Raw genomic sequence first — 27,496 nt, forward strand, 5'->3', positions numbered from 1 at the left:
TGGTAAGTGCCGCGGAGGAAGAAGGAACAGTCAAAGGACAAGAGTCCTGGCCTGAGCACCAAGTGCTTTGAGAACTAAAGATCCCGAGAGATGTGATGACAAGATGTTGTGGTCAGAGAATGATAAACTGATATTCGGAGCGCAGAGGTAGAACAACTTAGGAGAATGATAAGGTCCAGAAGGATAAGATCCAGAATCCAGGAATCCTGGATTCCAGGATATGCTGGAATTGAGGTCAAGCATCTTGAAGCTAGGTTCTTCTGTGTTTGTCACTGCAGCTGTCGAAGTGTTTTCTGTAGTGACAGGAGAGAGAGCGGACAGAAAGACTTTGATCAGAATTACCTGAAACTCAAAGGAGAAAGGGCTTTTTGTACCAGAGTGAAAAGCAACAGGTCGGAAGAGGCAAAGTATCAGTGACAATGCAGACATTACTTATGAGAACCACAATGGTGGATGTACAAGAATGTGCAGTTTTCATTTGAGAAGGTTACAGGGAAGGAGTGTCTTTCTGCAAAGTGGGATTTGGTTAAGGCAAGAGAATGGGGACTGGGCTTGTAGAAGTCTGAGAAAGTAGAGGAGTGTGTATTCAATGACAAGGGTGTTCCAGAAGGCTCCAGGGCAAGGGAGGAAAGGGAGACATGATGGGAAAATTCAGTGGGCAGAGAGCCCAGCATCACCTGAGGACAGGAGCATAGGATAGTTGACCAGAGGAACTTGCACTGTAGGAATCGAGGATGGTAGGTAAGAGAAGTAGGGTGGGAATAACTATTTAGAGTTTTGAGGCAGCTGAAGACTAGAGCCCTGGTAGTATAAGGGCGCAAATTAGCCTAGTGGCAGCTTGGCCTCATAGGCAGTCTAGAGCAACTTTTGCTCAGGTTTCCAAGATTGTGTTGAAGACAAATTGTTCTGATACTCTCAATGGATGAAAGTGGAACCTTCATGTAGTGACGCAGAACAACCAGATTCTAAAGAGGAACCACCCCAGATGGCTTGGAGAATTCTCCTGTCTTGGGGGAGGCCCTCCTTTTGAAATTAGCAGTCTCCTGTGATACTAGGGAAGCATCATCCCTCGTTACCTTTCACAAGAATGAGCTCTTATTTTCACCCTGGAGCATTCCATTTTTCTTGCCTATAATTAAATGTAGTGCTTGGCCCGTCCTGGCCATTTTCAGCCTCTGTTGTAACAGAGTTGTAACTCTGTTACAACAGAGTGCCTTTGATACATGGTAGGTTTGCATGACTCCAAAGCCCATACTTTTTCTACTCTACCACAAATACTCCAAGCAGTCCTACATAGCCCCATGGAAAATAAAGCATCAGCAGATGGGATATATTTAAAAATTTTGAAACTTTCTCAAAAAAGCTCTAAACCATTTCCCAAAGTTTACTTGGGAGAGAAAAGTTAGCTTCGCATCTAGCTGTTGAGACTATTTTGTCACCTATGGGGAGCTGACTTATCACTGGGGACAAGAGATATAAAAAGTATGTATCCCTCCACATAGAAGCAAATCAGTAGGGTTTTCTTTAAAACTCTGGTGGAATTTGTCCTCTTTAGCACATGCAAAAATAGAAGGGGATTCTGTAAGATACAGAGAGAAAACTAGTCTCTGGCAATGCTGAATACTAAGCCAACAGTGAGGGACAGAAAGAGTTCATGTTTTGTGCCAGGAGAAAAGTAGCAGAAAGGTTTACTAAGAGCATGTTTAAGATGAAAATGGTCATTAAAAACCAGTAATAGTCTGGGGCACCTGGCTGGCTCTGTGGGAAGAGCATACAACTCTTGATACTGGGGTTGTGAGTTCAAGCCCCACGTTGGGTGTAGAGATTACTTAAAAATAAAATATTTTTTTAAAAATTAAAAAATTAAAAACGAACAAAACACCAATAATAGTCTGTCCTCTAGCCAGATGCAATTGACTACAGGTAGGAAAAGGTAATCAATATAGATTGAATACTGGAGACACCTACATGGTGTATAACTCAAACCGAAGTGATGCTGAACGTTATCTAGAATAGCATTAAAAGCAAAAAAAGGGGGGGGGGCTATTTTTACCTGATCTCGAGCTGTGGCATATCTGTGCCTGGACACTGAGGATGGTGCCGGTCACTGTCTCTCAAGAAAGACATAAATTTACTGAGCCAGAGAAGAGCAGCCAGACTCATCAAGGGAGTGAATGAAAAGCTGTAATTTGAGGACAGATCAGGAAGATGAGGACTCTTTGCTCTGAAAGATGAAAGCAACCACGTCTGGAGTCTGTGAACTCCCCAAATGAATCTCTCTGCGGAGAAAGTGCATACGATGTGGGTCCCCAAATCCCGGTGCACTCAAGCCAAGGATCCCCTGAAGTCTGAAAGCTGTACACTTGGGTCAAATAAAAGAAATGCCATTCTACAGAGTGGGTGGAGAACCTCAGGGCTTTATTTCCCCTTGGAGATGTTACAGGAGAAATTATACAGTCTTAAAGCGAATTTTGAACATTTTATCTTTTTAATCATAACAAGGGAGACCCTGAACAAAAAGTGCCTTTTTTGTTTGTTTGTTTCCCCCTCCAAAATTTCTTTTGAAGAAAAAGGAAAAGGATGAGGGAAAAGAGGAGGAAGATTCTGCCAGAAACCGGAGGGCCCAGAGCATAGCGATGGCATGGATGATTCAAAACGGCCGATAATCCCAAATCACATGTAAGCACTTGTGGAGAAGACGTGCAGTCTGGCAAGTAGCAAATACTGTTAGTGCCCTTGCCCAGATCGCCCCGCTTCTCCTTTACCAAAGTGCTGTTCATATCGTCTGGTTTCTGTGTGCTTTGATGCTGAGGGCTCTTAGCTATGAACTTCACCCCTGAGCTGCAGGTGCCGCTTCACCACCCAAAGAGCCTAAAGTGCCTGAGAGTTTTTGTACCTCCAGGGCCTCCATACGCTCATGCTGCCTGCTGGCGAAGAAAGGGTGACAGGGCATAAAAGCCCAGTTCCTTTGACTCTTGGCTTTAGTGGAAAAGCTACTATCTTGGACTCTGAAAAACAAACTGAGGGTTCTAGAGGGGAGGGGGGGATGGGTTAGCCTGGTGATGGGTATTGAGGAAGGCACGTTCTGCGTGGAGCACTGGGTGTTATGCACAAACAATGAATCATGGAACACTACACCAAAACAAATGATGTAATGTATGGTGATTAACATAACAATAAAAAAATTTTTAAAAAAAAGCTACTATCTTTAGGACTGCATAGTCACTTCTTGAATGTGAAGTGCAATTCGTACTCCAAAGATCCCAGTAGGATCAGGCTAAGGCTTGGACTTCATCTGAAATTGCACCTTGTTTTTGTTTTGTTTTGTTTTTTTTCTTTTTTTCCCCACTACTTATTCTGTTTCCTCCCCTTTCTTCTGTCTGGTTTCTCTTTTGGAGCACGGCCTTAACAAATCACTTTCATGTGAATCCTTTGCAGAGGGTCACTCCTGGAAGAACTCCACCTAAGAAAGGCACACAGGCCATGTGTATTGGAGGCTTCAGGACCCTGCCTTGCAGGGCAGAGCAGGAAACCATGGGCACCCAGACTATATACAAAGCAAGACAGTCGATCTGGTCATCTGTTGTAACAAGGCAACAAGATTATCTCTCTCAATACCGATGACAGAGACTGATTTGCACCCTGTCCTTCTTTAACACTTGATGTTGATTCTGTAACCCAAGGAGTTATGTTCCCAGGAGTCCATGAAGGAGGTCATTCTTGAAGCAGGAAGGTTTATTTCAGCCTTAGAATCTTTTCCACCATGTTTTCAGATCCCTGCTCTGCACCTGCTCCTCCACCACGCAGGCCCTGCCAGGAAACAGGAGATGTATAGACACTGTCTTAGTCTGTCAGGAGGTTTTAATCTGAGCCAAAGGGTCAGCAGACTTTTTTCTATAAAAGGTCAGGTGGTACTGAGAGCCATACCGTCTACATTGTAACTCCACAACACAACAATAAATAAACTAATGGGTGTGGCTGTGTTCCAACAAAACTTTATTTACTAAAACAGGAGGCAAGCAAGATTTGGCCCGTGGGCAATAGTTTGCTAACTCCTCATCGAAACCATCCAGTTCTGCGATGGCATTGGCTTCCTCTCCCCCCTTACTTGCGTGGATGAACTTGTGAAACCAGAGCTCCAGGATGGAATCAATTTCCTATTTGACATTTTATTCAAATACAGAAGGTGACACTGCTTTGTGCCTTTATTTCTTCCAGGAGAAATGTTGCCTTACCAAATCAAGTACAACAGACCAAAGGGGATGAGATCTGTGGTTGTTGAGTTAGTGTACAAGGAAACCACACCACTTGAGGAGTGGGTATGGCTCCCAGACCACAGATGTAGATGCTGCCAGAAAATCAGCTTTATTTTTTATTATAACTCCATTGATTTCTGTTTTGAACATGCATGCCTATAAGCTAGAGGAAAATCACAACCTGAGGCTCAACCCTCATTACCTTCCCAGAGGTGGGTTAAGGTGGGAGTGGGGGCAGGATGTAGTGGAATTAGCACACAGCTGCTAAAATGTCCATCGTCCCAGTCAGTTTGACCCTTCAGGTCTGCTGGATTTATGATGTCTCCCTGCTGTCCCAAATCCTAGACACTGTATCCCTCTGGGATCCCACTGTCCACAACAAAACGGCCAGGAAAACCATGCAGCCTGAGCCCACAATGCACATGCAAGTTGGCATTCCCTCTCAAACCTCCTCACCTGTGTGCACAGACAAACATTTCTCCCTCCTCTCCAGTCCTGCTTCTGCCGAGACATGTTTACCTATTCCCCAAATCCTCCTTTCTGTTGCCCCTTCTACAAATGCTCGAAGGTCCTGAGCTTGTACATTTGGACCATAAAAGCAGCCAGAGACTCAAAGGCTATTTCTGGATTCTGACCTACAGCCCCTCCTTCCCTGATACAGAGCCAATACCTCCTTGAAAGACAGGAGGGAAAAAATGAGTATTTCAAAAGGCTCTTCTGCCACACTGATTTAGCTGTCTTGTAAGTAAAACAGGATGCTCAAAATAAAAATAAACTCACTGGCTCCAGACATGCAGGGCATAAGCTCCATGTTTCAAAGGGTGGGTTGTATGTAAAGGAATCGTGATCTGGTATCATAATAAGTCATCTCATAGTATTGCTATGGGGATTTCTTAATGTCTCAGAATGGTAGTGGGTCTGGCAAATTCCTCCAGAATAGCCTTGTTCAGTAGAGTCTTCTGCAGTGATGGGACTGGTCTGGATCTGCACTGTCCAATACCTAGTTGCTAGTCACGTGTTGTTAGTGAGCCCTTGAAATGTGGCCAGTACAAAGACAGTGAATATTAAATTTTATTTAATTTTAATTAATTTAAATAGCTGCATGTTGTTAGTGGCTACCACATTGGACAGCTCAGTTCTAGAATATAAAACCCTTTAAAATGCCAGCCCCATGAGAAAAGAGACCACCTCTTCCTCATTCCCTGCTGTAGCCTCAGCATCTCAGATTGTATCTGTCCCGTAGTAGATGCTCAGAGAATCCTGCATGAATTAAACCCCATGAAGCAAGGAATAGAAAGAGATAAGGTTATTATCTGCTTTACCCCCAAAATTGTTTTGAGTTAAGTTAAATACAGTGATAGTGGATTCATGCATCACACACACACACACACACACACACACACACACATACACACACACACACAGAAGGAAAAGTGAAATTAGCTGAATTTATGTTCAAGAAAAGAATTATAGCCAGGCTCTAGGAATATTTACTGAACAAGTCCTTATTCTAGTCTGTGTATAGGAATTATTGCTGGACAGCTGTAAGGAAGGGAAAGGGAAAGGGAGGGATAAAGGGAAAGAGGAATGGAAAAAGGCAGGCAGGCCAGCCCTTGCTTGCTGAGGGCAGCTGGGGAAGGAAGAGAGGGCTGGGCGGCCCCGCAGTGGGACTGGACGAGCCCCGTGCAGACAGCCCTGGCAGCTCGGAGCTGTGCTGTGCGGAAGGGGGTTGCCATGCCTCCTGGAACTGCAGTCCTTCCCAAAGGCACAGTGTTCTGACCAAATGCAGTGAGGCAAATGGCTGCTTTCTACTCAGAGCAGAACAGAGTACACCCCTTCAGTAACATGGCCAGATTTTAGCTGATCTGTATTAACAGCCACCAAAAAATAGACCGATCTCCACGCAGGTTAACTATTAGCAGATAGGCTCACATGTTCATTGTTTTTTTCTCAGATGTGATAGAGTCCAAATAAACCTGCAGCCTCGATACGTAGGGGGAGAGTAAGGTGCTCAAGATCTCGTACAAGATACTGTCCAGTGGAGCGAATAGCTTCCTCTGGCTAGATTTCAGGCCATGTCAGCCAAGTGATGTTTGACTGAACTGCTTGGCTTTTAGCCACATTTGTGGTATCTGGAATCTCGGGCCTGAGGTTCAAGCTGAGGACATGCTTTGCAGGAGACCCCAATAACTGCAGGTCAGATACGGAATTTTGAGTAGTTGTCTTCGTGACACACTCAATTGGAGTAGATGACACCCACTGATGAGTTAAGAATAGAGGGGAGCAATTTCTTGACCCGGGTTGTGGTTACATGGGTTTTCATTTTATACCAGACATATATGTTTTAAGGACTCTTCCGTATAGAATTCTCATGATGTAAGATAAAAGAATAAAGCAGGCAACCTGCAGTCACATCTTCCAGATTCTAGTTTGAATGAGCTCGTTCATACAGTGACGTTTACTGAGACCTTCTGTGTGCCAGGCACTGTGCTAGGAGCTGGGGGTTAAAAAGAGATATATTTCATTGCCTCAGCTTTGAAAAAAGTGTACTGGGGAAGACGGACAAGTAAACACATCATTGCAAATCACCATGATACTATTTCCATAGAATGGATGTTTAAGCTTAAAGAAAAGAACACATTTGAGGGTGAGCAGGGGGAGACATGGCAAAGCAAAGCAAAGCAAGAGAGGACAAAGTATGATCAGAGAAATTCTCCTGGGGATAGCAGATAAGCTGGATCATGAAGAGTTTTCCAGACAGGAGAGGGGAGGGCATTTAGACAGAGGGACTGTCAGGTACAAAGCTAGAAAGAGGTAACAAGGTGTGCCCAGTATAGGCATACTGAGAAAGCCGAGAGACTCCCTCCCTGGACCAGCCATTGGGTTAGTACCCCCTGCAAGGTGCTCCCAGGCCTCCTTGACCTAACCTGGGCCAACACGTGGCATTATATCGTTTTTGTCTGGTTTGCTTTGTATAGCCCCCACTGGACAAAATGCATTTTTGGAGAGTTGGATACCAGGGTCTGTTTCCCATCTTTTTCACCAAGTTAGAGTGAATGAATGGAGAAGAGGTTAGAAAGGGAGATTGTAAAGGGCTTTGTTGGCCAGGCTTAGGAATTTGGGTCATTTTTTTGATGCAAAACTCACAGCCCACCTTGTGTGGAGCCCCTGTCTAAGTTAATTCTCCAGTTTATGGATCATGTAGGCTGTGCTCGCCGGGCGGGGAGACTGTGACTGGGAAAAGACACAAGCAGCATGCTCATTTCAGGGAAACTAGAGGAGCCACGGGAAAGTCCTTTGTTTCCAAGAGTCTTCTAGAAGGGGAGTAGCAAGCTTCAACGAATCAGTGGTTTAAACCTACTGACTCTTCTCCCCTTAGTGTGAGGTATTTGAATCTTTAATCTTAACCCCCGAAGTAGCTGAAATCAGCATCTGGATAAGGAGAGTTAGAATGGGGGCAGGTAATGAAGCAGATGGCTCAGGCGGGGCAAGGCCGACTTTGAAAAGCCAGAGGACCCCGCAGGCTCAGGCGACTGTGTGCCTAGAGGGCAGAGAAAGTGAGACAGGGCATGGGCGAGGTTCACAAAGAGAGGTGGTGGCAAAAACAGCTTTGCCTACACAGCAGTTTTGCCAAGGGCCCCAGCCGATGCCCGGAGTGCCTCCAGAAACTCTTTCACCCTGCTGGCAGTAAATCGCTGATGACCGGCTTGAAGTTCGAAAATCCTCAGGCCCTCCCAGTTTAGTCTGCAGGCACTGGGCTCCCCAGCTCCAGCTTGTCCAGTTCAGCCAGGGTGCCCCTCATCTGCGCCACCCCCCCCACCCTTCACTGCTAGAAGACTAACAGGTGCAGACGAGAGGTAAGAAGCAGAGAAGAGGAATCAAGAGCATTTGGGTAACCACCCTCTCAAACCTTTTCCTTTAGTTCCTCCTTTGCCTGTCTGCAGGTCAATCAGAAATCTGTTTTCCAGGACACTCAAAGGTCTTAAAGCCCCAGGACAGCCAAGAGAAGCTAGAATATTCCAAGTTTTCATGTGACCATGCAATCTCCCACAGCGAAGGTCTACCCCACAGGTTCTCCACCAGGGGCAGTTTCGCCCTGCTCCCTGCCCCCAGGGGACATTCGGCTGCCTAGAAGTATTTTCGGTTGTCACAACTTGGAGGGGCTAGCAGCATCTAATGATAGAGGTCAGGAATGCTACTACACATCTTGGGATGCACAGGACGGCCCCCCCAAGAAAGAATTGGCCAACCCAAAATGTCAGTAGTGCTGAGCTTGAGCAAACCTTGTCTATCAGAATCCAAAATTCAACCTCTTATTGCTTCTCAAAAAAAAAAAAAAAAAGTCACAAGAGAGTCGCTCTCGACATCTGCAAAGTCCTCGAAAACAAATCCGAAAAGATCCTAAGTCCTCACAACCTGAAGCCAGGAACAAAGTGCACCAGCCCCCATGTGCCATCCCCTTCGGAGTTCCACATCCCCCTCTGCTCTGCTCATTCTCTTCAGACCAAAGACCAAGTCGGACATCACACAATGATGGCATCACAATGACCAACGTGACAAACCACCTTTGGCAAGCACCCGTAGGTCCCATCTCCTGCTCTTGGGCACCAGTTTTGGATAGAATAAAGCCAACTGCCATTGCAGTGAAGAATGAGAAGAATCCAGAGGCCTGACTGATCATTCAGAATTCACCAAAAATGTTGCTGATCTAGGCGGGGTCTAGCAAACTTCAACTCTTCCCTTCCCAAGTATATATCTGAGAAAAGTCAATGACCTTTTTTTTTTAAAACAGGAAAGCACCATCCTGCACCAACAGAAAAAGTGGTTTGCGTGACCTCAGATGTCCTGTGACATTGTCCAGTTCAATCAGTCCAGATCATCATCTGGGACGAAGCGGGAAGGAGAACCACACTGCCCGTGATCGGACTCCATTGTGATAGTTACTGACCAGCTTGAGCACCACTGGACCCAATTCAAAACCATCTTTAAACATTTGCTGGAGCCAGCGACTCTCTCCTGAGTAGACCACGGGGTCCAACTTTACAAAATCACAGTCCTTGAAGCAAAGGAATGAAGTCTGCTGCATGCCCTTTTTAATATTCTGAACAAGGGCTTCCGAAGCAAAATGCCACTGTGAACTGAGTAGTTGCAGTACGCTTCCAGGAAAGCCAGTTGCTGACAGGTACTTCAAAGTCACTTATGCCACCTGAGGAACATAGTGTTCAGCTACCAAACTATATGTGGTGCATACGGTTCTATTATACAGCAAGTAATTGAATATACAGGGGAGGGACACCTCTCTCAAATAGGTCATGCACTAAAAGACTTGCTTCTTTTCAGTGGATTTAAGGCTCTACCCCCTCTCAGGAGTCTGCATAAGATAACCAAGTATCGAAAATGTCACTGCTTTGTGAAAAATATATGGTAGTTACACTTACGTCGATTGTACCAAACATAAGGACGCCTGAGTTCTTTATTAGCTGTCAAGTGCGTTACAAGGGCTGTCATGAGTTTCATGGATTTCTTCTGGCATTTGTAAGGGAAGGGAAGTCAATTAACATTTGTTGAGATCCTAGTACCGGGGTTGGCACAGGCCCAGGCACATGATATCCCGGAGCTGAATCCTGGTTTACCGCAGATGCGCATAAAGAGCCGACACGAAATAACTTGCTTCTGGCACACGGCCGGGGAGACAGAGTTGGAAATGGAGCCTAGGCCTGTTGAACTCCTAAGTCTGTGTTCTTATTTCTCCATGAAAACAGAAGTCTGCATCCATATGATCCTACAGTCCTTCCTTTTCCCCTGCATCTTACTGTGAGGACTGGACCCCAGTCCTGAGTTTAAGTACTTAACAACAACCTATCAAGTTGCCTTAGTTGGCACTGGAGAGAAAATAGTAAGCAAAGATCTCTTCTTTTTGTGGGACTTACATCCTACTGGGGCAAGAGGGAGATGGGCCATTAGTAGACAAATAAATAAGCTATTTGGGGGTCATAACAAATCCCATAAAGAAAGTAAGTCCAGGTAATAGACAAGGGGGTCATTGGTGTGAGGAGTTGAGGGTGCAGTTTCACATAGGATGGTCAGGGAAAGGCCTTGAAGAGATAAGATTGAGTTGAAACATGAATGATGAAAATAGGTGTGGCAAGAACTGGGGAGGGAATGTTCCAGTCAGAAGGAACAGCAAGGACCCATGCCATGTGGTTGGAATTATGTAGATATGTTCAGCAAGGATCAGAAAGAATACCAGTGTGATTGGAGTTTAAGGTCAAAAGCAGCTCAAGTTGGTGTAACATGTCATGGTAGAATTCCTGGGATCCAGCATGTGACTTAATTCTAAATTATGGACTGAATTTAAAAACAGGATCAGCAGCTCTGCCATAGTTTAGGAAACAGCACACCACCATGTGCTGACAGGAGGGCAGGGAATCTTCCAGAAGTCGGTGGCTTCCAGAGTCAGGAGGAGAGCTCCCTCCAGTGTTGGATCCATCCTGGGGCCTCATTGAAGGTTTCCTATGGCCCTGGAATGGTGATGCCTTGACAACTCTCAGAAGCACCATCACGGGTGAATTAGACACTCACATGAAAAATACATCATCCCTCCCAAGAGGAGATTTACCTGAGTCCTATGAGGATGTGAGGATAGCATTTATCATCAAAACTGTGAACATCCCAGTAATGTAAATAAGAAGAATGAAGCATTTGTAAATGAGACATGGCTCACAGATGGCTCAGAATATTACAAATTGGGAAGAGCCAGCTAAAAGGTGTTGACTCCCCAGGTACCAACAGCATGTACTGGATATGACATTCTCAGGGGAAAAGCCTTACAGAAGAGTCTGCTTTGAGGAGTGATCATTAGTCCCATCACAATTCACATTTATGGAGTGCCTGGTGTGTGTGGAGAACTCGGTTAACAATGGTTTGAGTTCGTGTGACAGGGACAGCCCAGGACAGAGCCAGGAGCCAGACACTCTGAATCCCAGTTCTGTCAGCGCTGATAACTCTGTGACCTTGAACAAAAGTTAGCAGACCTCTCTGTTCATCAGGATTCTTAGCAAATTAAGGACTGTAAGGAGGTCTGCTTTGGTGTGCCTCCCCGCCAGGAACACAGTGAAGAGAGAGAGCAATCCTTCCCAAATGAATGTAACAAGCCCCAGCAATGCAGCAGTTCGTGCATATTCGTGTGTGTTTTGAAGCTAAAATCTGCATCAATGTCAGGGCGTGATGGGTTCAAAGAAAAACATTAATAAATAATAGCACTGGTGATGTGCAGATATGCCAAATTAATGAAAGCAATACCCAAAGGACTGAAGTTTGGGGAAGAATGAAACAAAACTTGCACTTTAAAAGGCACAATATCAAGGACTATTCAGAGATAGGATGATATTGGTAATACCAGGGGAAGGAAGAAGTGTACCAGGGGTACCTGCAGAGTTGAGTCTTATAAAGCCGAAGCTTGCAAAGCTATTAGTTGAAACTCCAGTTGCTTCTAGCAGGGAAGCTAGCTCCAGAGAGATGCAGGAGCTTTGAATTATCTAAACAGAGGTACCTCCCAGCCTCCTCTATGCTATGGTGTCCTTTTGAAACCAAGCCCACTGAAACAATGAAGCCAAAAGAAACGGTCTCAGTTAGCATGCCTCTCTGTCTTCCCAGCAAAGCAGAACCAAGGTTCCATTGCTACTGCCCGTCATGAAAAGCCATGATTTTGTGTGCCCTATTGTGTCTGCCTTCTAGCCAACCCAAGAGTCATTCTACACACCTAACGCAATTATTCGTCCCTTCTTGAGTTTGCAAAGATTTAGAAACTCCTCCGTTCCAGGCCCTACGCTCTGTGCTGGGAATACAATAATGAGGAAGGCCAGTGAAGCTCCTGCATCTTGGGGAGCCTAGTGGAGGCATCAGATTCAAACACAGAATTACACAAATACTTAATCGTAAGCTCTGATAAGCGTATATTCAAGAAATAGAAGAAACTAGAACATCTAAACAAGGAGACTGAGGGAAGGGCTTTCTGAATAAGTGACTTTTAAGCTATGCTATGCAGAATAAGAAGGAGTTTGCCAGGCAACAAGTAGGAAAGGAGCGGGGGTGGGGGCGGGGTGGGGGGGCGCAGGTAGTGTGTGCCAAGGCCCTGTAGCAGGAAGGAAGTAACTCTTGCCAGTAACGGAGAGAAGACCAGCATGGTAGAAGCATAACATGCAAGAGGGGAGGAATTACATGAAATAAAGCTGAAGGGGCAAATGAAGTTCAAGTTGAGCAAGGCCTTTTCGGCCAGTGTAAAGAAATGAATATTCTCCTATATTTAGTGGAAAGTCTATGAAGGGTTAGGTGCAGGAGGTGAGTTGTGGTGATGATGGTGGGGTGCGTGTAGGCATGTGTGTAGGAGTGTGCATAGGTGTGTGTGTGTGTAGGTGATGTGAGTTGCATGATTTGATCAACCAGCGTCAATCTAAGAGTTACCAGTGGATCCTGTTGGGGGTTCAACAAGCACCAGATTATGCAGGTTAGGAACTGGCAGACCTGACTTCCAGGCTAAGTTTTGCCCTCCTGTGCTGGCTACATGGACCCGAGCCCAGCTCCTAGGTATGAATAGAAGCCATTGAACATCGACTATCGGTGGTGGTCTTAAATGGGGCAGCATGGCCCCCATAGTTTGGAAATTTTATCTTGAAAGTCAAGGAGTGTGTCTCTTTGCCGTCTCTGATTCGGGTACACCACTGGCATGTGGTAGGGGGAGTCCAAGGAAGGCCCATGTCCTGCAATGCACAGGACATTTCCACAATCGAGCATTGTTCTCTGTCCCACACAGCTTTGCACTGTTCCAGCACACACACATGTAAGTGGAAAACCTGGTTGTGATTATCAGAGCCTAACTCCATTGTACTTTTGAAGGCACAATATTTTTGCATGGTTTTCGTAAGCAGTGAATTTTCCCAGGAATAAAACACCATGAAAATTGAGTGTGATGGTTATTTTGTTGGCTTTGGAGCTTTCCCGAGGGTGGTTTACCCCTTGAGAAAATCAGCTCACCAGTGACAGTGCCAGTCATTGCCCTTGAGTCCTTGATCAGTCTGTACATTTGTGCCTGTCTCATTTGTGAATGGCCTTCATATAGGTGTAAGCATCTGACCGCATCACTAGGGCTTGTAGAATAGTCAGACCTGAGCATTTATGTATGGACATGTTTATTATTTTATTACACGTCATTTTCCTTTGATTGTCCCTTTATATTAAAATGAGGACATTATGTTGATTTTTCTGTACTCATTGATCATGAGTACAGATAAATTATACCATCTATAAATTTTTTTTCTCAGAATAGTAAACAAGGCATTTGAAATATTTATTATTTTAAAAAAGGTGTTGGGTCTGATAAGGTTGAGAACAACCGAGCAGGCCTGTTCAGTGCTTCAACATGCTGTGATTTTTGGCAATGTAGCTACTTACTATGAGTGTTTGGATGGTCTCTCAGTAACTTTAACATGCCAAATTCTATGTGAAAATCGTAGACCCACAGAGGTATCAAGGTTGACATCACCAATGAGAAGTCATATTGGTATCCTATACTCCCAAAATAATATGAGAAGGACATTTGACGTTTCTGATGTTCCTCCCAAAAGTCCATAACCCCAGTCTAATCATTGGGGGGAAGAAAACAGATAAACTCAAATCAAGTGACACTCTGCAAAATGCTGGACTGCGATTCCTCAAGACTGTCAAGGTCATGAAAAACAAGGAAGACTAAGAACTGTCACAAACCAGAGGAGACTAAGGGGACCGAATGACCAAATGCAACATAGAGTCCTGAATAAGGTTCTGTGAGAGAGAAAGGACTTTAGTGGAAAACAAGTAAAATGTTGGATCAAGTCTGAAGTTTGGTTAATAGAAGTGGACCCATGTAGATGTCTTCGTTTTGGCAAATGTAAAATGGTTGCAGACGATTTTAACATTAGAGGACACTGGGTAAAGGGCATTTGGGAATTCTCTGTACTAGCTTTGCAACTTTTCTATAAGTCTAAAGTTATTTAAATTATTTTTTAAGTCTGTTTAAAAAAACACACATCTAGGAAGACTCTGGGAGGTCCCACACATGGATAGAACGGAAGGATTTTTTTCTAAAGATAGAAAATAATCACCCCTTGGAAAAACACAACATAGAAGAAATGTCATGTCCTCCCTAGACCCTCACACCCCAGGGTCAATATGTGAAGAAGACAAAGATACCATGGGAAACACAGGTGGGTAATGGGAAACATCGCGTCCTTGGTAAGATACAAATGCCGGAAGGCATGGTAGCAATGGAGGGAATGTGGGGGGTGGGGGGCAGTTGACGGACTGAGACCAAGCCTTGAAGGACAAGACGGGCATTGCACAGGAGCCAGAAAGGTGGAGTGACAGAAGCAAAAAGAATGATTGCTAAGCAGGCTCTTCTTGGGGACAGTTTGTGTCAAGCGGTAATGAGATGTGAGGGTAACACAAATAATAAGAGCAAATACTTAAGGAGCCTCTCTATATATCAAGCACTGTCCCACATGCTTGTGAATGCACCCTCCTTTACTCCCCATAATAATCCTAGAAGGTGGGGTTATGGCCCCTGGTTTTAATGGACAAGTGAACGGAGGCACAAAGAATATCTTGCACACACTAGATTGAACCCTGTGACATTGCCATTTCCGTAGAAACCAGTCACATGGCTTGACCTAATAAGTAACTTGGCCTCAGGTGCACAGCTACTCGGGAGTTAGAGCTGGACTTTGAGACCTGGCAGCTGGCTCAGGAGCCTGGGCTGGGGGCCTCTCAGCCAGAGGGCCTCTTACAGAAATGGCTGACATTTACTGAGTGCTCACTATGTATTGGGCACAAAGCTCTCTGTGGATCAACAACTCATTTCCCTTTGCAGCAATGCTCTTGAGGTAGGTGTGATTATCACCTAACTTACAGTAGAGGAAAGTGAGGCCCAGAGAGCCTCACTTTGGTTACCCAGCTAACAAATGGCAGAGCTGGGATTTGAATCCAGGCTGCTGGGTCCAGAGCATGGGTCCAGGGCCCTCTGCCACTCGTGTGTTTCTAGATGCAGTATGGCAGCATTGACGGAGACCAGCTTTCACAACAGTTTGAGAATCTGGAGAGAAGAGGTTTTCCCTGTCAAACCTCAAAGCGGATGTCAAGGGCTTTGCATTTGCTAGGACATGCAGGAGGGGGACGTTGGATCTTCTGGCCAGCTCAAAACGAATGGCATTGTTATTCTGGGGGAACAGAAAATTGACCTCAGAATCTCTTCAAAAAATCAGCATGGAAATGAAAGAGAATAAAAGACAATGGAGCAACAGAGGAGAATGTTGAGAGACTGGAAGCAGCACTGCTGTGCTGGAGCTATTTGGAATCCAGTACTTTATTTGTAATTGGCTGGCTTCTCTCTACTCTTAAATGACTTGCTGGACGTCCCATGGACATTTGGTGCTTGGATCTACTCTATCCAGCAGTGATGTGGTCATGTCAGAACGGCCCAATACTTAATCAACTTAATTTACACCAGGATTCTCTTAGGCGGAGAAGAAAGAATATAGCCAGATGTTGCTTGATCTCAGATACTCCCACACTTCCACCGGTTGGTAAAGCCGGATCCCTTTGCTTGATAGTCCTCAACTCCACATCATATTATGATCTGGGATCAGTTGGAGCAGTGCATATCCATGGCAACCATGGATATAACCAGTTCCTGTGCTCACCTAATAACGTGAAGTAATAGGCTAAGTGTTCATGACACACGGCAAAACAAGATTTGGCTTTGTTCATTGATTATACATTATTTGAGGCCCTTCCTCGGCCTCTTCCCAGCAGAGATCCTACTGCAAACCCAACACCATGATGCTAAATGAAGCCATCGGTCACAGCGGGTGCAAACAGCTATGCCTAAGCCCACTGCTTATGCTTGGGCCCATCTACACCTTCTAGTTAAGTGGGGAGATCTCTGTGTCCTTGGGTTTAAAACAGCCTGTTTACACCTGAAGAGGACTGAGGTCGAGTCTTCAAGCCTACAAGATGAAGCAGCTTGTCCAACACCCTGTGAATGGCACGTCCTGGCCAGGAATTAATTGTTCATGCCTCTTGCAAAAAATATCAGTTTATTCATTTCCAAAAGCAACAGTGGACAGTCAATAAAATGAAAGCTGGGCTTTGTAATTTCTTGCACTCTATTTGTGGTGATCAATCTACATTTTCCATTTACATTGAATGTATTATCCACAGAGATGTGGTTCTAAAGTAAGCGTGTTGGCCAAAAATTACTTATGCTCAAACTTACTCTCAGAAGTCTTTATACAGAGTATTCCCTATGGACATCACCCTTTGGGGGCCCCTGACCCAGACAAAAGAATGGAACACAAGGAAAGTCTATATGAAGATGTCTGGACATTCAACTTTAACATAGCTGTCGACTCCCTCATCATGAGAAATGAAACAGTATGGTAGCTAAGATGATGGAATGTCTTAGGTTTGAATCCAGGCTCTGAGGCCTCTTACTAGCCGTGTGCCGTTGAGCAGGTGACTTCCTATTTGTGTCTCAGTTTACTTATCTGTAAAATGGACATAATAGTACCTACCTGTTACGGACTTAATTATTTCTCCCAAAATGTATGTGTTGAATCCCTAACCCCCAGCATGACTGTGAGGAGACCTTCGGAAGGTAATTAGATTTAGAGGAGATGAGAGGGACCCTCATGATGAGATTAGTGCCCATTTAATAAGAGACAGGGGAAGGCTTGCTTCCTCTCTCTCTACCATTTGAGGACATGATGAGAAAATGGCCATCTGCAAACCAGAGAGAGGGCTCTCGCTGGAGAACCAACTCACCTGGCACCTCGGTCTTAGGCTTCCCAGCCTCCAGAGTTGGGAGAAGTTAATATCTGTTGTGTAAGCCCCCCCCAGTCCGTGGCATTTTGTTAGGACAGTTTGAACTCACTAAGACACTACCTTATATTATTTTTTCTCATATTTTTTTAGGAGCTAAAGCCTATAAAGCATGCAGAATAATTCCTGGAATATAGCCAGTGTTTTATTAATTGTTGAATGGCACTACCTTATATTATTTTTTCTCATATTTTTTTAGGAGCTAAAGTTCTATAAAGCATGCAGAATAATTCCTGGAATATAGCAAGTGTTTTATTAATTGTCAAATGGAATTTTAAAAAGTAAATGAACAGATGAGAAATCCTCAAGTGTTTCTTGCAGGATTTTCACCATGTTGTCTTAATGTTCAGCCTCTGTAACCTTAATATCTTTTTTATAAACGTATTTGTTACTACAATGATTAAATGAGCTAATATATGTGAAAGCATTTGGCATAGAATCTGACATAGAATCTCCGAGTTGGTTGTAACTACAGTTTGTTTGCTATATAATTCTAAATCCTTGCTGTACCTGAGTTTGAAACTTATTTCATCAGACCCATATCAACCCTGTTCTTTGAAAGGCCGTAGATGAACATCTGCCTTATGTCTGTCCATGTTGGTATGTCCTCTTGTGGTCCCATGGAACAATGATCGCTCTCATTCCATCAGACATTGGTTTTCTCTTGCCTTCAGTAGCAGTGCATCTCACACTGGGATTTGACTGTAGCCAGGTCAGATGTTAAATGCACACAGGAGGCAGCTCCTCTGTATCTTGCTAGCTAACTTAGCAGTCAAGCTGAACTTGACCCCACAACTCTCTTTTAGCTCCCCTCACTCCTCTCTTCCTGGGCGTGGCTGTGCGCACACACACACACACACACACACGCGTATGTGTCATCACCGAGCGTGCAACACAGAGCCTGCATATTAATCATTCTCCTTTCACTCAATGGTGTACAATATATGGGGAAAGAAAGAACATTCAGTTGTAAACTCCCCACAAGCCGGTCCACCAGAAAGCCCAGAGAATAGCCTTTGCTTCATCATTAGGCAAGGGATAGGGTGGGGAAGCCCAACTCGTTCCTTTTCTAGGCAGGCCTCGGAAACTAGCCCACTTTATACCGCTTGTAATTTAGTGTTCGGTCCCGAAGGTCTGGCTACAGGAAATGCCACCACCCGGGGTTATTTGGAGTGGAGCTGCGTGAAGCATAAACTTGTTAAAAAATGGGGTGGCCGTGTTTTTAAAAAAAAAACAAATACAGGTTAGCTGTCACATCAGTGGTCTGTGCTCTGTGCAGTGGCAAAGTGAAGTCATCGTATCCTCCAGCACGCTAAGCAACATGGTCAACTCAGCAGTTCATTTGCGAAAACAGCCACATCCGTGGGTGGGGTGGGGAGTACCCAGGTCTGAGAGGAAAATACAGTCGCTACAAAACCCTCTATTTCACTTGCAAAAGCAATCACAACCTTCCTGTCTTCGGGAATTGTGAACTTAAATCCACCCTTTCTCTTCATAAACCGTGCGAGAGCTACGCACACTGCTGAGTACAGCTGTCCACTCATTTTTCAGACTAACCGCTGGCCACAGCTCTTGGTTGGGAGTCCTGCGCCAGGAAAGGTTAAGACACTTAAGGAACTGAGGGGGTCCACCTGTCCCTGAGCTTGGTGGTCTTTGACACAACGGGTACAGCCATTGGCACTAAGGAGCTGTGGCTAAGGGGTTTCACTGCAACCAGAAAAGGCGGGTTTGTGTTCCGAAGCCATTGGAGAGAACCCTGTTCCCTCCCCCAGGCTCACACTGTGAACGTTTCTTCTGTCTAGAAAAGGTGATTTCGCTCAAGTCGGATTAGAAATCAGCTCTCCCTAAGCAGGAGGCTGTTTGGTCAGTAAAGGCAGGACAGTTCTTCACGTGGGTGGGATCGTGGGCACGGGTTTTGATGAGCACCCCGTTGCTTTCTGGCAGGGGGATGCAGAGGGGAGTCCAAGAGTCCCTGTTGCAGAGTGCGCAGCACCAAAATTCAGCCAGCTTCAGCCCTCCCACCTGGAGACAGGGGTTTGGTCCCGATTTCATTTAAGGGCATCGGGGAGCTGTTGAGAAAAAAACAGAAGCCATGAAGAGAGGGCTTATTTAGTAGGACAAGAAACCATCAGGCAGGAGCTAAACTGGGTGAAGGGGAATCACTGGTTCTTTAGAGCCAGGAAGGATGACAGTAAGTAATAGCACCTTATCACTCTCTGACTGGATCCTGGGAGGTCCTACCCAATGCCCCACATAATGCCCTCCCTCCACCCCTCAGTGCTCTTTCTTCTTCTTCAGCTCCTGTCCCCTGCACTACTTCACACACGAGAACGCACCTGTGGCTCACAGAATGCAGTAGGCACGCGACTACCCCAGGGCCTTTGCACGGGCTGTGCCTGCTGCCTCAAGCACCCTGTGGCCAGAAAGCCTCTTGACCAACCCCCTCATCTGCTCCCACGTCTCCTTCTCCGTGTGGCTCCCAGCCGCCCACACGCCCTCCTGATCCTTCTTGCCCGGCCCTTGCCTTGCCCTTTTTTCTTCCACATTGCTTATCACCTACACACGACTTTGTTTACTCATTATGCTATTTATTTTCTGCCCCCCCCGCCCCCCACCACCACCCCTTTCCCAGCACAGGCTGTGGAAGGGCAGGGGTCTCTGCTGTGCCATCACTGGTGTACCCCAAGCCCTCAGAACAGGGCAGAGACTCTGTAAGTGCTTGAGTGAATGATGAGGGAAGCTGGACATGCATCATGATTATTAATATTATTTCTACTATTATGACATCAGGCTTAGATGTGAGGACACTGAGGCTGAGATACAGGAATTGACCTACTCAGTAGTACACTGAGTAGTACACTCTGTAGTCCACAGATGGCAAAATACCCGATCTAGGACTCAGACTGAGCTCACCCCGGTCAGTGCCTTGTGTCCAGGGACTGCGGAACGTGACTTAGTAAGATGGATCCGTTATAGGTAGATCCCCGAATGGGAAATGTACGCCAATGTGATTATTGACAATATTCAAACCATGATTAACAGCAAAACGCTTTTCCCATCCTGCACCTCCCTGTACCCCCCGTCTCCACTTGACCCGCACCCAAATTTCTTATTTTTAACAGATCTCTCGTTTAAGGTGAAAGTGTTGATTGTAACTGGCGTGTGTCAGTGTTGCCCTGGGAGAGAAAAAAAGTTGTTAATCTACTATATGTAGGTGTACTGCCCCCAACTATGTACTAGAATCACAATGCTGTTTATATGCAGCATACAGCTGGACTTGTACTCACAATATGGCAGCAAGTGATGGGAACCGGTGAGCCCGCCCCCGGGGAGTTTAGGTTTAAGGAGAACGTGGACCAACTATGATTTGGATTCTCTGCTGTTTGAGGAGCATCCGTAGAAGTGTGAAAAGCTCACGTTTTAACAGTAAACAGAGACGAGGGGGCAGCCTGGCCTTAAGGTAGCAGGAGAGGGGGTGGGGCAAACAGAGCCTGGGTAGGAAGGGACCGAGGGCCACAAGAGGGAAATGTGCCAGCACACAGAGCCGGGAGCATGATCTGTGAGTAGAAATGCGTCTCTTGCGTTGTTGTTTACTAGGGAATTCGTAAAGAATGTCAGCGGGAACTCGTGTCTGCTTGTAAATGCCTTACTGAGTATTAGAGGCCACATTGATTGTTTCCCTTGAAGTCCTATAACTCCAGGGGCACGATCCCATGGGGATCGGCGGGAGCCATGGATCATTTTTGTGGAACCGGTCTAGCTTCGTGTCCGTGATGTACATCCACACAGAGACATGAACAGTCCGGCTCTCTGGACTGATCCTTCTCGGCACAGAAAGCCCTGCAGGGAGATTGCTGGTTCTTTTGATAAGACACTCCCTCTTGAAGAAGAGCCTGGCTCTTCCCTCTTCAGACACCTTACAGAATAGATGTGTGTGGGTTTCTGAAAAATCACGCAATCCCTTTTCAAACAAAAACAAGCATATTCCCGTGGCGTGACGGCTACGGTGGGGTGGACCCACTGGGGAAACCTTCCCCGGTGAAGGCAGTGAGACTGGATTCAAGCTCCCCACATCTGTGATGGAAGGGGAGAGGGTATTGTTGCCACAGGGGGAGCTGGGACAGGAAACTCCCAGTCAAGAATGACAGTGGGGATGGACAGTGGCACATAGATCTGGGAGAGTAAATCATTTATTTGACTTTTTCTCAGGCTTTTGTTTTGTTTTGGTTTTGGTCTGAAGAAGAAAAAAGCTCATCTAATCCTAGTTTTTTAGGCAAATCTCAAAAGGAGTGAGGTGAGCCCTCAGTAAAACTGTAAGTTAAATGCTTTTTATTTCTGTCCTTCCAAACCTTGCCCTGAGCCCCCTCCCTAACTGCCATGAATTCCCAGCGCTCTGGATCATTGTCCCCTCTGATGAAACTTCTAGCCCCAGGCGCTGATTCTCTCTAAGGTGTTAATGACTGTCCTCAACGAGAGAAAAATGGTAATTGTGAGAAAACAAAACCCACTCGAACTAGAATAAATGGAGAAAGGCCGACTATCAGTGTATAAGAGGAAACCGCAGAGACATTCAAAGACAGGAAACAAAGCATGATGTGAGCTGACTAGAAATGAAACTGGAAGTGGTTTGGGGGAGCGAGACTCTGAAGACAGGACCGCTCTCGTCTGCTTTTCTCACCACTTCCCTCCAGCCTCAGTCAATCAGTCATCTCCCTGGCTCTCCCCTTTCCTTCCTCCCCTCACTCCCGCTCCCTCTCTCCCAATGGCTTGCTTTCCTTTGACATGATCTAACTTTGGTCTGACTCCAGTTATCTTTCAGTGAAGCCCCTGGCATCCTCTCCCTAAAGTTCCTGCACCTCAGTTTAAGTTTAAGTTCTAAAGACAGAGTCTGATTAGTCACTGGTCATGCAGTGAATTCGCTCCTCTTTGGGTAATGATGGGAATGGCCCCAAACTGGGAAGGGCGGGGGGGGGGGGGTAGTAGTGAAGAACTTAGGGCTTTGTCCACCTTGAAAGGCAGGCTGCCTGTCCTAGCTGTGAGCAGTGCAAAGGAAGTTGAGTGTGTGTATCAGGTATATATTGACATTATCTGTTGGCCATGGATATGGACATTACCTATTGATAAAGCTGTGGGACCCACCACCCCAGAAGGCGGTGGCTTAAAGCTGTAAGCACATATCGAGTTCAGGAGGATGTGAGTTGGCTGGACAGTTCTCCTGGTCTTGGCTGGGCTTGGTCACGTGCCAGGGAGTCAGCTGGCTCTCAGCTGATCCAGAACAGTCTGAGCTTCAACGACAGAAGTGACTGGAATCAGAGGCCCATGTGTTTCATCCTCCAGCAGGCTAGCTCGGGCATGTTCCTCATGGCTATGACTGGGGTGGAAGAGTGGAAACAGAAACACTCAAGGGTTTTTCCTAGGGTCTGTATGGATCACATTTGCTAATATCCCATTGGCCAAAGACACTCACATGGGCAAACCCAGAATCAAGGAGCAAAGAAATAATTTTTACCTGCTTAGTGAGAGAAACTGCCAAATCGTATGGCAAAGGAGCTTAGATATGGGGGGAGGAGAGAAACTGGAGCTATTAATGTAGTCGATCCAGTGTGTCATGGCAACAAACTCACAGACATGTGCGACAGGCTACATCCTGCCCCAGCAGGACTTGCCCAGAATCTTCCTGATACTAATTCCTGATCCCAAAGAATAAATTACCAAGGAAGCTTCTCAAATAACAGCAAAAAAAAATGACAATTTTGTCTCCAGGTAAACTGCATGTATAGAATAGCAAGACCACAGAACCAAGACAACCGAGAGAATTGAATTTTCCCCCATAATGCGTGCCCTGCCCCCACCCACAACTCACACCTGACCTACCTAGGCTTGTGACAGTCTGCTTTCTAATTCACTGGATGAAAAAATGAGGCGTATTCAGTTTAATAGTGCTTTTTAAGTAGCTCAAGGCTGAACATGGGTGCAAATAGCAAGTAGACCAGAAACCCTGAAGAGTCAAAGCCTTTGTCGCTGGTGCCCCCGACTCCCTGATGGTGGCTGGGTTCCATGTCAGGCAGTGGGGGCTAATCATTTGATTGCTTTTGTGCCAGGAGTGGAAAGAACAAGGCTTCTACAAGTGACCTACAGTTAGCCCCAGGGATGGATGATCCAGTCTGAGAGTTATTCTGGTCTTTTGCTCCTCGTCACAGAAACACAGAGTAATAGAATAACAGGGCTAGATGGGCTGAGAAATCTTCTAGTCCAGCATTTTTCAGTTGTTAGTCACATAAACCATTCATTGTTTTGTAGAAATGTGTTCCACTCTTTGATGGTTTTAGAGAAATTGGCTTCTTTTTCAAACCTAAATTATTTTTAAAAATGTATTGTCACGGCCATAAGTTGAAAAATCAGTGTGATTTGATAGAAACAGAAGATAACCATAAAATAAACAGAATGACAGCCACGTTGTTATGAAATTCTGTCCAGTTGTTTGAGCCTTCCAGGCTGCCCAATTTTCACTAACAAGGGAGTTTAGCAGACACGAAGGGAGTGTTACAGAAATACTATCCTCAAACTGATGTATTCTCTCTGATGGCGTCAAGGAGATCAAAGGGGATTTGAAAAGGTCATCAGTTGCTCACTCTCCGACTCAGTGTTATTTAGGGCCCTGTTCCTGTATTCTAAAATGGTCTTGGACTTCCTGAGTTGTCGTGTGTGTCCCGTGCTGTAGGGAATAGCCATGGTCCTGATCCCTCCATTCACAGATGGAGAAACTGAGGCCTCCTCTCCTTCCTGACAGTTACCTTTGTGCTGCGTCACTACTACTTTGCCTCTTACCTAGCAGTCTGGCTAGGGGGAGGGAAAAGAAATGACCCACAAAAGAAGTCAAAGGCAGATGGTGCTTTTGACTCTACAAAGTCGGAGCTTCCCTGGTTTTCTATTACGCCTGCTCTTCCTGTCCTCCATTACTGGAAGACAAGAGGGTAGCCCTCTTGAAAGAAACAGAAAGTTGCCCCACGCTTCCATAAAGAAAACTCCTGTCTGGCCCCACCACCATCTAAGACATTGAGACCAGGAAGCTTCTAGAAGGGTGTAGTCATACGAAGGAAGGCATCTCTAGTTATCTTGCCCAAAAAACGCGTTGTGTGAGAAAAGAGCAGAGCCAGCTAAATCCAATTCATCCTTGGAGTAAGGCATAGGAGCTGAGCCAGTGGAATTCTAGATCCTCTGGCAAACTCTATGGGTTTTTGAAAGGAGGTGGCGAAATCCTCCTTGTCTTGTTATCTTCTCAAGATGGATTTTTAGTTGAAAATCCTTTCTTTAAAAAAAAAAAAAAGATAGGATAAATGTAGTCATACACTCAGCTAAGCTCTTTATTCCATCGCCTGTGATCTGGAATAAGCTTTTGAGACGTTTCTTAAGACAGGAGGGGAAGGGACAATCTTGGAGAAATAGCCTTCTTCATCATATTTTTAAGGATGGTGCTGATCATATCAAACACTGCTTAGTGTTTCATTTTAAATTTCTGTTACTCTTTGGGGATAAGGTAGTGTGTACATTAAAAAAAAATGTTTCTTTTTCCCATATATCACAGGATGAAATCAAAAGGGCATGCATCTTAATCTTTGCGACGTGGGTGCCTACATCTGATACCTATAATGTGAATCAAATTTCTTTCTTCACACTCCGAATTTCAGTGTTCAGTACATTTGTTACCTCATCTGAACAGCTCAGGCCATTATTCATGTTGATGGAAACAAGAAAAATTCCGACGTCTATCAGCTTGTGTCTGCATTTGTTTATAATAGAAAGACTCCCCTCCACCCTAGGCTGGCCCTTTCTTCAGAGGCATAATGGGGACTGAGTAGTCAAGAAGGCTTGCCTGGACCTCCTGACTCTGTTCTTTCTGTCTCTGAGATCCTGACAGGGATCCTAAAGCTCTCTGGGCCTCCGTTCTTCGTCTGTGAAATGGGGATAAGTATATCTATTGTGTCAAAATGTTGTCACGATTCAAATAAGGCGATATAAGTAAAGCTCATAGTACAGGGCCTGATATTTAAGCATGCACTAGGTGGTCACTACTATTATTATGTATTACTACCTTGGAGAGGCCACATGAGATAAATCAGAGTACTTACAGGCTGTGGGGCCAGAGAGAAGACAGGACTCACTTCGTCATTCATCACCGCATCTCCAGTCCCCGTTATGCTGGCCCATGGCAAGAACTTAGTATTTTTTGGATGAATGTTTGAATGGTTCTGGCATTATCCCTTATTAGCTCTGTGATCTTGGGTAAGGCATGTCACCCCTCGTGAGGTGCCCAGAGCAGGGCCTGCTACATACTATGCTTTCCCGAGTCCCTACTGTCCTTCACTTTTGAGGATCCCAGGTAAAGAACTGGGATCAGCATTTCCTGGGGAAGATGGCAAGGGAGACTTTGTTCAAGGGGGTGGGGAGCTACTACAATGGCAGTTCGCCATAGGAGAGAGAGATCAGGCCCTGCTCTGAATGCAGCCAGGGAAACTGGAAATCGACAGGTAGGTCAGTAGATGGAAAATCAGGGAAGAGGAAATACCAGGGTAAGGGGGATCTGGCCCTACCGGCCAAACCGGCGTCTTGGCGAGGGCCGGCCAAAGGTGATCAAGACACAGGCTGGGGAATGGTGGAGGATGAGAAAATGGACCAGATATTGATGGTGATGAGTTACTAAGGGTGGGAATTCTAGCCAAACTGGCTTAGCAGGATTCTTGCTGAAACTGACAATGAGTCCAGGCCCAGCTGAAAAAGAGCCTGAGCAGAGCTTAGCCAGGCAGAGAGTCTCTGTCAGTATGTACCCCAGTCTTGGCTGGAAAGGGCCAGAAAGTGAGCTGGGGTGGGCTCCAGAAAGCTCCAGAGTGAACATTGAAAACTCAACAGGATGCACCCGGGTGGAGCATGGGAGTGGGAGCGAGGTTTCAGAGGGGCCTTCTGGAAGCAAAAGAAGCATGGCTGAAAATCAGGAAGTAAGAGAGAGCATGACATTTCTAGGAACCGCAAGAGACTCAGTCCAGTTTGCGCACTGAGGGAGGGGTAGGAAGTGGCAAGAGATGGCCCGGGGCCAGCCACCCTCAGGGTTCAGACTTCATCTTGAAGCACATGGGGTCCTCCATCACTAGGTTTTCCTTCCAAGGGAATAAATGATCAGCGCCTTCCAGAGGACTCTCTTGTTTAGTTCCCCAACCGCCAATAACAACGATGCCTTGCTGTTGGAACTCACCTGACGCCAGCACACAATCGCCTTGCAGGCTGATCCAAAGGAAGCTTCTTTTCTGGCCATAAAAAACAGTGTCTTAGTGTCCTGACATTATTAAACCCCTCTTAGGCTAAGAACGTGCATTTTTGGGCTTGAGAGCATACGCTTGCCAGCCTAAGTCTAGCTCAGTGGACTCTCCTGAGTGGCACCTGGGAAGTTTTTAAAAGAAATATCTACCCTTGCCTGGGCCACCCTCAGAGATTCAGATTCAGTTGTCTGGGGGTGGAACGGGGCATTGGCGTATTTAAAAGCTCCCCAGTGCAGCCAGGGTTGAGAACCATAATGGAGTACACCGCATAGCAACGTTAGCTCTTGAGAAGGGAATGGACCCCCCCTTTGCCAGATACTCCAGCCAAGATTCTGGGCCAACAATGCAGACCTTCCTGGCAGATCTTCAAAAGCTGTCTGTGGTGACTGCTGAGACCACCGCATGCCCCACCTGCTTTGCACAGACAGGCCGCCTTCGAAAGCCAACAGCCGGCAGCTGGAGAGGGAGAACGACCTCACCTCTGCCCCGCTCACCTCGGGGCGTGACCTCACTCCTCGGCCACGTTCTCTGTGCAGCACTAAGGAGCTCTGTCAAGGATTTGCCTTTCCCCTGAATTTACCTGGAAACTCCAAGCAGGCCTAATTAGCACATTACTCACGCTCCCCCAGTCCCACACATCACCTCCCTCCTCACCCCCACCTCCAGAAATTTCTTCCCACCCCCCCGCCCCCCGCTCGCCCATTTATTCAGTGCAGTGGGGTTTCGTGCCCTGGGCCCTTGAAAAGCACATTTGGGGAATGGAAATGCTACCGGAAAAAGGCAGGTAACGAAGGTCTTCAGGGTCCCAGCTCATCACTTCTCACTGGCCTCCCGGCGAAATGCCATCCATCAGGGGCACTGAGCGACAAGCCCTCCAAATACTTCCCAAGGCGCTGCCCTGTTTTATGCCTTCCATGCTGAGACAGCACATCGTTAGCTCGGAGCCCCTGGGTTGTTTCCCGCAGCAATTAACTGCTGCCTTGGTGTTAATTCCAATCAGTAATCTCCCCCCCCAGT

General features: G+C 46.0%; 1 protein-coding gene across 1 annotated transcript in view; it reads left to right on the forward strand.

Annotated features, from left to right (window-relative positions):
* The window catches only part of TRPM3 (transient receptor potential cation channel subfamily M member 3), an 816,058-nt gene that overhangs the window by 772,929 nt on the left and 15,633 nt on the right, over positions 1-27,496 (forward strand). The window lies entirely within an intron of this gene.

This window comes from Callorhinus ursinus, unplaced genomic scaffold (genome assembly GCF_003265705.2).
Source record: "Callorhinus ursinus isolate GAN/ISIS: 27379988/994484 unplaced genomic scaffold, GSC_fseal_2.0 scaffold28, whole genome shotgun sequence".
Taxonomy (NCBI): domain Eukaryota; kingdom Metazoa; phylum Chordata; class Mammalia; order Carnivora; family Otariidae; genus Callorhinus; species Callorhinus ursinus.